The sequence below is a fragment of the Ambystoma mexicanum genome, chromosome 4p (assembly GCF_040938575.1).
Source record: "Ambystoma mexicanum isolate Mex_15411 chromosome 4p, UKY_AmexF1_1, whole genome shotgun sequence".
Taxonomy (NCBI): domain Eukaryota; kingdom Metazoa; phylum Chordata; class Amphibia; order Caudata; family Ambystomatidae; genus Ambystoma; species Ambystoma mexicanum.
The window spans coordinates 855,319,881-855,332,054 of record NC_090927.1 but is presented as its reverse complement, the minus strand read 5'-3'; the positions used below and the strand labels follow the sequence as shown (position 1 = coordinate 855,332,054).

At 50.0% G+C, this 12,174-nt stretch overlaps 1 protein-coding gene across 1 annotated transcript in view; it reads left to right on the top strand.

The window, feature by feature from the left end:
- Positions 1 to 292: 292 nt before the first annotated feature.
- The window catches only part of LOC138453509 (four and a half LIM domains protein 2-like), a 478,916-nt gene continuing 467,034 nt past the window's right edge, over positions 293 to 12,174 (top strand). The window contains exon 1 of the mRNA XM_069606420.1: positions 293 to 468. The gene's annotated coding sequence lies outside the window, so the exon portion shown is untranslated. The remainder of the gene's footprint in view (positions 469 to 12,174) is intronic.

The following is a 12,174-nucleotide window of genomic DNA, read 5'->3' as shown; positions in this document are numbered from 1 at the left end:
CTTTCTACGGATCTGGGTATCTCATTCTGTGAAACGCCCATGTTGGCTACAAAGCATTGCATCCCTGAGTGCTATACGATTGTGATGAAGCAAATCCTGGACAGTTCCTTGGTTGCACGAGTACACATTTTATTTCAAAAGTGCCATGCCCCTCCCTGCCTCTTGGGCACATGATGCTTTTGGGGAGTGGCGTTATTCACGTTTAATCTGTGTGGAAATGAAACGCGCGTCTGGATAGACTGCTGTTCCCAACAACTGGAGCTGGGAGGGAGGGCCGGGAGTAGTAACTCGGGAAACTTCGCCTGCTTCTTACTTGAACTCAAACACACGTCTGTCAGACGGCGTCTGCTGCAACAGACACCAGGCTCTGAGCCCAGGAGTCTTCCGGAAGCGGTTTGGCGCCATCTACTCATTTTCATAGCAGAACCTTGCTTATTTTAACTGAACATAGACAAAGCCCTTCCAGTGGTAAGTAACTTCCGTCTTTTTACTGGATTTCTGCAATTTTGCTGCGTTCACTTGTTTTGGGCTTGATAGGTTAAAACTACCAGAGTGGGCGTCTGCTGTCCCTCGAGTGGCACGCCACCTGTGCCCCCTTGATTCCATCCCAAAAGAGATCACTAGATCAGAGCACGACTGGTGTCCGGTTAATCCACTGTCAATAAGCATTTGCTTGGGGAGTACCGAGAGAAGCTGCAATGGAGTGCCTGATGGCTTCACCCTGTCTACATTGGAGTGCATTAGGCTTTCCCCATAGGTCTAAATGGGTGAGAAACCTGGGCACCGTGGGAGGCGCCCCCTCCACCTGGGTGCTGATCACATGTTCTCTAGACATGATGCATGTTGTGATGTTGTACAGTGCACTGTTGAGGCTCAGGGCCTGCTGCCCGTCTGTTGACATGTATGTTTAGATTTGGGCATTTGATCCGGTAGCTCTTTCTGTGCTCGTGGTAGTACATACAGTGTGTGTGTGTTTACTTCATAGCGTTTTCAACTTTCTTTGGGGAATAAACTGATCACACGCAATAACCGAAGTAAAAATGCATATTGGCAACCTGGGGTACCACAATGGTTAAGAAGATAGCTCAATATACTAAGCACGTGTTGAAGAGCTCTGTGTTCGCATGCCAGATCACAGTACCAAACCCTGTCAAGACTAACATATCCTTTCCTCTCCCTGCGGTTGATACACATGAATATATGACCTTTGTTGACAGTAAACCCCAACGAAGTGATAGATATAAAAACTATCACAACATCAGTATGGGGAAGGTGCGCGCGGCGCGCAGAGCCAGAGTTGAGGCTCCTACCCCTGCTTTGCCACTGGGTGCTACTGTGATCCAGGGCAGAACATCTTGTCTGATGGTGAGTCCTCTGCCGTCTTCCTTGAACAGCTTTGCCTTCTCATACTTTGGGGGACTTCTTTTGCCCATTGCCTGCTCTTACTTTTCATTTAACCCATTTGAGTGGAAGGGGGCCCTGGTTGGGGGAGACCCAGACAAATATCACAGTTGTATTGTGGACTTATTTTCAAGTCTTGGTTGACACAACAAAAATGGTTTGCTTTTTTCTATAATTCCAAGAGTTCTTCCCGTCATGAAAACCATTCTGCAAGTCTGTTTCAATTGTGCCTTCCTATTTATCTTCTTTTGTTTCCTCCTACAACCCATCCTGTTCTCTTTACTCATCTTCTCATCATCTGTTAGCTGCTTGCCGCTCGTCCCCCAGGAGCTTAATCATGTTTTCATTCCTTTCCTTTGCTTGCCTAAACTTTGTAATGGCCCACCCCTTGTTTGGCGCTCTGCTCCCACTTTTGCCGCTTTCACTCCCTTCTTAAGACTCATTTTCTTTCTTCTTGTGATTCCTCATTGATGACAGTTGGCTTTGTCAATTGGATTTGCTTTTCATTTGTAACTGGCTGTTGCCAGTACATCGTTTTGGCGAAAAAATTAAATTCAAATAAATAAAAACAAATATGTATGTCTTTAAAGGCAGAAGTGTATGCGACATTTAAGGATCTCATTAATTGGGATTCTGATACCTCTAGACTTTCATGTATGATTTGCAAAAGATTTTTTATTTTTAATATTATCATCTTTGTTTTTAATGTATTTTCGAAGACACACCTATATAACAGGGTGTCATTTTAATTCTTGAGCGATACACATCCACAAATAGTTGCATCTCACTTTACAACAAGAAGCAGGAAACAATGTGGCCGAGTGCTGAAATTGCAGCTGGGTTTCATATGTGAGCTTCACCACTTCACTGAAGCATGTGACCTTGGGCAACTCATTCATTCCCATAGTGGTCAACCTGCCAAAATGTCCAGTTCTAAATATTTTAAGATTTTCTGTCCCTGGGAGTGGTTTAGTTCTCAGGGTACGGTCTTCAAGAAAGCCCCACCTGTGGCTTAACTGGCTCTAGTGTGGCTTCGTTCATTTGTAATAAGATTGAATGTTCAGACATTGCGCACCATAACGTGATTTCTTTCTTGGCTCGCTCCTGGCAGCACCACTTGAACACCATGGCCTTGTTCTAATTTCATGTTCGGCCACATGCTCATTTCTAATCATGTTCAACTTATTGTTTTATTTATTCTATTTATTTATTACTGATGATCCTCTGTACTGCCCCCTCCCCTTTCCCCCCTGTACTTGCACCATCTCAATGTCACCCATCCTAGTAAGAGCACTCGCTCTGTCTTCCCTAGGTTCCCTGCCCCCTTGCCTCTTTGCGCCTTGAAACACTTGTGCATAGGCGCGTTATAAATCCCATATCATATCAATGCTTATTTATGCTATGCTCTGTGTACTTTCCGCGCTGCTTCCAAACTCTCTCCGGTGTCCATGCTTGAGCATTTACACCTGCTGTGGGGTTCTCCACCTGTGCCATGTGTCTGTGATAGGCCTATATGTGCTTCCCTCATAGCCTCCAATCACTGTCCTGCATGTGTGCTAGATCCTGCATACCTCTCTCGTGGCTCCCAATGCGTGTCCTGTATGAAGGCTAGTGGACATGCACCTTCCCCATCACTCAAAACGTATATGCCCTCCCGTATGTACCATTCGTGTGATCTTTCATGGGAGTGCTGTATCTATGCTGGGGTATGTGTTCCCTTTTCATATGTATGCCGATCCGCGACCGGTAGCTATACTATCCCCGGTATACCCTCCTCGTGGCCCCTATACATGTGGCCTGCCCCAATGCTGGAACATACGTTTCCTTATTGGCGCTTGCCAGAGTTGCCCGTGAAATGACACACTGATGAGGGGGGTTAATGAGGGGGTCAATGACACGTGTTTATTACCCTGGCTCCAGCACTGATGAGGGGGGTTAATGAGGGGGTCAATGATACGTGTTTATTACCCTGGCTCCAGCACTGATGAGGGGGGTCAATGACACGTGTTTATTACCCTGGCTCCAGCACTGATGGGGGGGTCAATGACACGTGTTTATTACCCTGGCTCCAGCACTGATGAGGGGGGTCAATGACACGTGTTTATTACCCTGGCTCCAGCACTGATGAGGGGGGTCAATGACACGTGTTTATTACCCTGGCTCCAGCACTGATGAGGGGGGTCAATGACACGTGTTTATTACCCTGGCTCCAGCACTGATGAGGGGGGTCAATGACACGTGTTTATTACCCTGGCTCCAGCACTGATGAGGGGGGTCAATGAGGGGGGTCAATGACACGTGTTTATTACCCTGTCTCCAGCACTGGCGAGGGGGGGTCAATGACACGTGTTTATTACCCTGGCTCCAGCACTGATGAGGGAGGTCAATGACACGTGTTTATTACCCTGGCTCCAGCACTGATGAGGGGGGTCAATGAGGGGGGTCAATGATACGTGTTTATTACCCTGGCTCCAGCACTGATGAGGGGGGTCAATGATACGTGTTTATTACCCTGGCTTCAGCACTGATGAGGGGGGTCAATGACACGTGTTTATTACCCTGGCTCCAGCACTGATGAGGGGGGTCAATGACACGTGTTTATTACCCTGGCTCCAGCACTGATGAGGGGGGTCAATGACACGTGTTTATTACCCTGTCTCCAGCACTGGCGAGGGGGGTCAATGACACGTGTTTATTACCCTGGCTCCAGCACTGATGAGGGGGGTTAATGAGGGGGTCAATGATACGTGTTTATTACCCTGGCTCCAGCACTGATGAGGGGGGTCAATGACACGTGTTTATTACCCTGGCTCCAGCACTGATGAGGGGGGTCAATGACACGTGTTTATTACCCTGGCTCCAGCACTGATGAGGGGGGTCAATGACACGTGTTTATTACCCTGGCTCCAGCACTGATGAGGGGGGTCAATGACACGTGTTTATTACCCTGGCTCCAGCACTGACGAGGGGGGTCAATGACACGTGTTTATTACCCTGGCTCCAGCACTGACGAGGGGGGTCAATGACACGTGTTTATTACCCTGGCTCCAGCACTGGTGAGGGGGGTCAATGACACGTGTTTATTACCCTGGCTCCAGCACTGGTGAGGGGGGTCAATGACACGTGTTTATTACCCTGGCTCCAGCACTGACGAGGGGGGTCAATGACACGTGTTTATTACCCTGGCTCCAGCACTGATGAGGGGGGTCAATGACACGTGTTTATTACCCTGGCTCCAGCACTGATGAGGGGGGTCAATGACACGTGTTTATTACCCTGGCTCCAGCACTGATGAGGGGGGTCAATGAGGGGGGTCAATGACACGTGTTTATTACCCTGGCACCAGCACTGATGAGGGGGGTCAATGACATGTGTTTATTACCCTGGCTCCAGCACTGATGAGGGGGGTCAATGACACGTGTTTATTACCCTGTCTCCAGCACTGGCGAGGGGGGTCAATGACACGTGTTTATTACCCTGGCTCCAGCACTGATGAGGGGGGTCAATGACACGTGTTTATTACCCTGGCTCCAGCACTGATGAGGGGGGTCAATGAGGGGGGTCAATGACACGTGTTTATTACCCTGGCTCCAGCACTGATGAGGGGGGTTAATGAGGGGGTCAATGATACGTGTTTATTACCCTGGCTCCAGCACTGATGAGGGGGGTCAATGACACGTGTTTATTACCCTGGCTCCAGCACTGATGAGGGGGGTCAATGACACGTGTTTATTACCCTGGCTCCAGCACTGATGAGGGGGGTCAATGAGGGGGGTCAATGACACGTGTTTATTACCCTGGCTCCAGCACTGATGAGGGGGGTCAATGACACGTGTTTATTACCCTGGCTCCAGCACTGGCGAGGGGGGTCAATGACACGTGTTTATTACCCTGGCTCCAGCACTGATGAGGGGGGTCAATGACACGTGTTTATTACCCTGTCTCCAGCACTGGCGAGGGGGGTCAATGACACGTGTTTATTACCCTGGCTCCAGCACTGATGAGGGGGTCAATGACACGTGTTTATTACCCTGGCTCCAGCTCTGATGAGGGGGGTCAATGAGGGGGGTCAATGACACGTGTTTATTACCCTGGCTCCAGCACTGATGAGGGGGGTTAATGAGGGGGTCAATGATACGTGTTTATTACCCTGGCTCCAGCACTGATGAGGGGGGTCAATGACACGTGTTTATTACCCTGGCTCCAGCACTGATGAGGGGGGTCAATGACACGTGTTTATTACCCTGGCTCCAGCACTGACGAGGGGGGTCAATGACACGTGTTTATTACCCTGGCTCCAGCACTGATGAGCGGGTTCAATGAGGGGGGTCAATGACACGTGTTTATTACCCTGGCTCCAGCACTGATGAGGGGGGTCAATGACACGTGTTTATTACCCTGTCTCCAGCACTGGCGAGGGGGGTCAATGACACGTGTTTATTACCCTGGCTCCAGCACTGATGAGGGGGGTTAATGAGGGGGTCAATGATACGTGTTTATTACCCTGGCTCCAGCACTGATGAGGGGGGTCAATGACACGTGTTTATTACCCTGGCTCCAGCACTGATGAGGGGGGTCAATGACACGTGTTTATTACCCTGGCTCCAGCACTGATGAGGGGGGTCAATGACACGTGTTTATTACCCTGGCTCCAGCATTGATGAGGGGGGTTAATGAGGGGGTCAATGATACGTGTTTATTACCCTGGCTCCAGCACTGATGAGGGGGGTCAATGACACGTGTTTATTACCCTGGCTCCAGCACTGATGAGGGGGGTCAATGAGGGGGGTCAATGATACGTGTTTATTACCCTGGCTCCAGCACTGATGAGGGGGGTCAATGATACGTGTTTATTACCCTGGCTCCAGCACTGATGAGGGGGGTCAATGACACGTGTTTATTACCCTGGCTCCAGCACTGATGAGGGGGGTCAATGACACGTGTTTATTACCCTGGCTCCAGCACTGATGAGGGGGGTCAATGACACGTGTTTATTACCCTGGCTCCAGCACTGATGAGGGGGGTTAATGAGGGGGTCAATGATACGTGTTTATTACCCTGGCTCCAGCACTGATGAGGGGGGTCAATGACACGTGTTTATTACCCTGGCTCCAGCACTGATGAGGGGGGTCAATGACACGTGTTTATTACCCTGGCTCCAGCACTGATGAGGGGGGTCAATGACACGTGTTTATTACCCTGGCTCCAGCACTGATGAGGGGGGTCAATGACACGTGTTTATTACCCTGGCTCCAGCACTGATGAGGGGGGTCAATGACACGTGTTTATTACCCTGGCTCCAGCACTGATGAGGGGGGTCAATGAGGGGGGTCAATGATACGTGTTTATTACCCTGGCTCCAGCACTGATGAGGGGGGTCAATGATACGTGTTTATTACCCTGGCTCCAGCACTGATGAGGGGGGTCAATGACACGTGTTTATTACCCTGGCTCCAGCACTGATGAGGGGGGTCAATGACACGTGTTTATTACCCTGGCTCCAGCACTGATGAGGGGGGTCAATGACACGTGTTTATTACCCTGGCTCCAGCACTGATGAGGGGGGTCAATGACACGTGTTTATTACCCTGGCTCCAGCACTGATGAGGGGGGTCAATGACACGTGTTTATTACCCTGTCTCCAGCACTGGCGAGGGGGGTCAATGACACGTGTTTATTACCCTGGCTCCAGCACTGACGAGGGGGGTCAATGACACGTGTTTATTACCCTGGCTCCAGCACTGATGAGGGGGGTCAATGACACGTGTTTATTACCCTGGCTCCAGCACTGATGAGGGGGGTCAATGACACGTGTTTATTACCCTGGCTCCAGCACTGATGAGGGGGGTCAATGACACGTGTTTATTACCCTGGCTCCAGCACTGACGAGGGGGGTCAATGACACGTGTTTATTACCCTGGCTCCAGCACTGTTGAGGGGGGTCAATGACACGTGTTTATTACCCTGGCTCCAGCACTGATGAGGGGGGTCAATGAGGGGGGTCAATGATACGTGTTTATTACCCTGGCTCCAGCACTGATGAGGGGGGTCAATGACACGTGTTTATTACCCTGGCTCCAGCACTGATGAGGGGGGTCAATGAGGGGGGTCAATGACACGTGTTTATTACCCTGGCTCCAGCACTGATGAGGGGGGTCAATGAGGGGGGTCAATGACACGTGTTTATTACCCTGGCTCCAGCACTGATGAGGGGGGTCAATGAGGGGGGTCAATGACACGTGTTTATTACCCTGGCTCCAGCACTGATGAGGGGGGTCAATGAGGGGGGTCAATGACACGTGTTTATTACCCTGGCTCCAGCACTGATGAGGGGGGTCAATGACACGTGTTTATTACCCTGGCTCCAGCACTGATGAGGGGGGTCAATGATACGTCTTTATTACCCTGGCTCCAGCACTGATGAGGGGGGTCAATGACACGTGTTTATTACCCTGGCTCCAGCACTGACGAGGGGGGTCAATGACACGTGTTTATTACCCTGGCTCCAGCACTGATGAGGGGGGTCAATGACACGTGTTTATTACCCTGGCTCCAGCACTGATGAGGGGGGTCAATGAGGGGGGTCAATGATACGTGTTTATTACCCTGGCTCCAGCACTGATGAGGGGGGTCAATGACACGTGTTTATTACCCTGGCTCCAGCACTGACGAGGGGGGTCAATGAGGGGGGTCAATGACACGTGTTTATTACCCTGGCTCCAGCACTGATGAGGGGGGTCAATGAGGGGGGTCAATGACACGTGTTTATTACCCTGGCTCCAGCACTGATGAGGGGGGTCAATGACACGTGTTTATTACCCTGGCTCCAGCACTGATGAGGGGGGTCAATGAGGGGGGTCAATGACACGTGTTTATTACCCTGGCTCCAGCACTGATGAGGGGGGTCAATGAGGGGGGTCAATGACACGTGTTTATTACCCTGGCTCCAGCACTGATGAGGGGGGTCAATGAGGGGGGTCAATGACACGTGTTTATTACCCTGGCTCCAGCACTGATGAGGGGGGTCAATGACACGTGTTTATTACCCTGGCTCCAGCACTGATGAGGGGGGTCAATGAGGGGGGTCAATGACACGTGTTTATTACCCTGGCTCCAGCACTGATGAGGGGGGTCAATGACACGTGTTTATTACCCTGGCTCCAGCACTGATGAGGGGGGTCAATGATACGTCTTTATTACCCTGGCTCCAGCACTGATGAGGGGGGTCAATGACACGTGTTTATTACCCTGGCTCCAGCACTGACGAGGGGGGTCAATGACACGTGTTTATTACCCTGGCTCCAGCACTGATGAGGGGGGTCAATGACACGTGTTTATTACCCTGGCTCCAGCACTGATGAGGGGGGTCAATGAGGGGGGTCAATGATACGTGTTTATTACCCTGGCTCCAGCACTGATGAGGGGGGTCAATGACACGTGTTTATTACCCTGGCTCCAGCACTGACGAGGGGGGTCAATGAGGGGGGTCAATGACACGTGTTTATTACCCTGGCTCCAGCACTGATGAGGGGGGTCAATGAGGGGGGTCAATGACACGTGTTTATTACCCTGGCTCCAGCACTGATGAGGGGGGTCAATGACACATGTTTATTACCCTGGCTCCAGCACTGATGAGGGGGGTCAATGAGGGGGGTCAATGACACGTGTTTATTACCCTGGCTCCAGCACTGATGAGGGGGGTCAATGAGGGGGGTCAATGACACGTGTTTATTACCCTGGCTCCAGCACTGATGAGGGGGGTCAATGACACGTGTTTATTACCCTGGCTCCAGCACTGATGAGGGGGGTCAATGACACGTGTTTATTACCCTGGCTCCAGCACTGATGAGGGGGGTCAATGACACGTGTTTATTACCCTGGCTCCAGCACTGATGAGGGGGGTCAATGACACGTGTTTATTACCCTGGCTCCAGCACTGATGAGGGGGGTCAATGAGGGGGGTCAATGATACGTGTTTATTACCCTGGCTCCAGCACTGATGAGGGGGGTCAATGACACGTGTTTATTACCCTGTCTCCAGCACTGGCGAGGGGGGTCAATGACACGTGTTTATTACCCTGGCTCCAGCACTGATGAGGGGGGTCAATGACACGTGTTTATTACCCTGGCTCCAGCACTGATGAGGGGGGTCAATGACACGTGTTTATTACCCTGGCTCCAGCACTGATGAGGGGGGTCAATGAGGGGGGTCAATGATACGTGTTTATTACCCTGGCTCCCGCACTGATGAGGGGGGTCAATGACACGTGTTTATTACCCTGTCTCCAGCACTGGCGAGGGGGGTCAATGACACGTGTTTATTACCCTGGCTCCAGCACTGATGAGGGGGTCAATGAGGGGGGTCAATGATACGTGTTTATTACCCTGGCTCCAGCACTGGTGAGGGGGGTCAATGACACGTGTTTATTACCCTGTCTCCAGCACTGGCGAGGGGGGTCAATGACACGTGTTTATTACCCTGGCTCCAGCACTGGCGAGGGGGGTCAATGACACGTGTTTATTACCCTGGCGAGGGGGGGCAGTGCACTTCAAGGGCGTGGCCCGCGATGGCGAGTTTGATCTCTGCCAGGGTGGCCCATGAAGCGATGACGGAGGAGCAAACAGAGACTCCCGGATCCCTTCATCCTTTGGTTTGGGAGTGGGGCAAGTGTGCCTGTGCCAGGGGACCCGACCACCCTTACCATGGCCCTGTGGCTCTCTATGTACCTGCTGCTGAGATTGATATGAAATCAGCCATGCGCCCACAGGAAGGCTTTTCAATCTAGTTAATGCCCGCAGAGAACAATTACCAATTAGAATATTAACAAGTACCCAGGTGTGAAGTCATCAGGGTCTTTCCTGAATGCAAACAGAACAAAAAGAGCATAGATCATATAAATGCCAACCTAAATATTTGTTGTCTGGGTAACTGAGCTTTCCAAATCCCCATTGATCATAGGGTGACAATGTGTTCTCATCACCAAAGACCACAGCCCCCTTAATAACGTATATCATTAAACTCATTATCGTTTATTAATTTGGTGTGGTGGGGGGGGGGGCATTACTGAAAACGTGCACCAGCAATTAGCACTAATTGCCTTAGCGTAACAAATCTATTCTTACAATGCCTTTTTGCACCAGGATACGTTCATTGCTCTAGTGTAAAATGTATAGATAGAATTTTGCACCTGGGTGCAACGTTGCACGAATGGTACATTATTTCGGTAATAAAACTGGGGCCCACAACGGAAAACGTGCAGCGGTGTAAGTGCAATTATACACGCACTGGCACTAGTGCAAAATGTGTCCAAGTTCATAAAGTGTATTATTTCAGTGCAAGGCAGTGATTATCCCTGTGCTAATAGGGGCCGGTATTCGCACTTCTGGTGCAAAGATGCAGTGAGCGTTTTCTGTACTAGGGGGCAATGTTTGCCATAGTGCTCCTACCTTGCACGGTTCATACAATGTACTCCCAAAGCCGGACGCAAGCCTTCATAAAAGTGCGGGAGAGGGGGGCGGAGTAAGGTACTTCTTTGCAATTTACAGGTAAATTAAGGAGAAGTCCAGAGGAAGGTGTCAGTGGCGGAGTCAGGGTGGGGGCGCTCGACCCCTGGCTCCCCTGGTTCCCAGTGAACCCCCCAGCCTTCCGCTGGCGGCCTATTATCCGCCCCCCACCGCCAGAAGTTCGGAGGAAAGTGGTGAACGATTTTCTTTGATCAAAATTAAGTTGCAGAACGGAGATAGAATCCAAGAAAAGGAGTGTCCAATTTGACCCTGAACACATGCCCACTTTGGCCGCATAGTGATGTTTTATGGCTTAATAATCCGAGCGAAAGAGCTATGGTTTGCCCACTTGGCTGGAGCCCGTTATTCAGGAAAGGCTTGGCCTCAAGTGCGAGGAGAGGGCTTGGAGGAACAACCACAGGTCTATGTAAACGGCCCAACCCCGACGACACACTGCACTTTGCGCTAAGATGTATTTTATTTATTTATTGAATTTGTTGATAGCGCCCAGACCCGGAAGTATCACAGCGCTAGGAAAGCGTACAGGGTAGATCGTTGGTTTGTAAAGGCAGGCAGGTTACAGGTTGACAGGTATGCTAACAGTAAGGCCGCAGCTTTTGTTCATGTGTGGAGGTAATATAGTACATGATCCAATACAAGCGGGAATCAGCGAGGCTTATGCGTATTTGTTACATAGTTCAGTAACATGCCCCGTTTATTCAGAATTAGGCAACACAAATCTCCTCCCCAGTGTTGGAAATCTGGGTAGTGAGACAGGCGCACACAGCTCTTAATTTAATGGTGTCAATCCTGGACTTTCCTTATATGGAACACGCTTTATTATTAAGGAGTTATTTGCTACCAGCGAATGGGTGTTACTAATGCACTTTGCGTGGCTCTTTTCTCTTTTCATTCTTCAGTGTTATCCTTGTATCCATGAATGCGCTATTATTGTATGTCTAGAGCATTTACACATTTAAAGCGTTATGAATACAAGATATGCATTTACAAAACGAACCATATGCATGTAACTAAAGTTATGCCTATAACCAATCTCTAAAGTTCAAGCGCCTAGATACCTCTGGGTTATGTGTGCGTCGTTATAAATGCCCACATAAATAAAATAAATAAATAAATGTGTTATATTGTGATTTTATCTTTTATGAAAAATGTTTATGCCAGGTAGCTTTACGGGTCATATCCCCCCCTCCCTATCAAGGTCAAACATTTCTAGCAGGTGTGTAAAGATACTAGCTTATTGCACGTCCA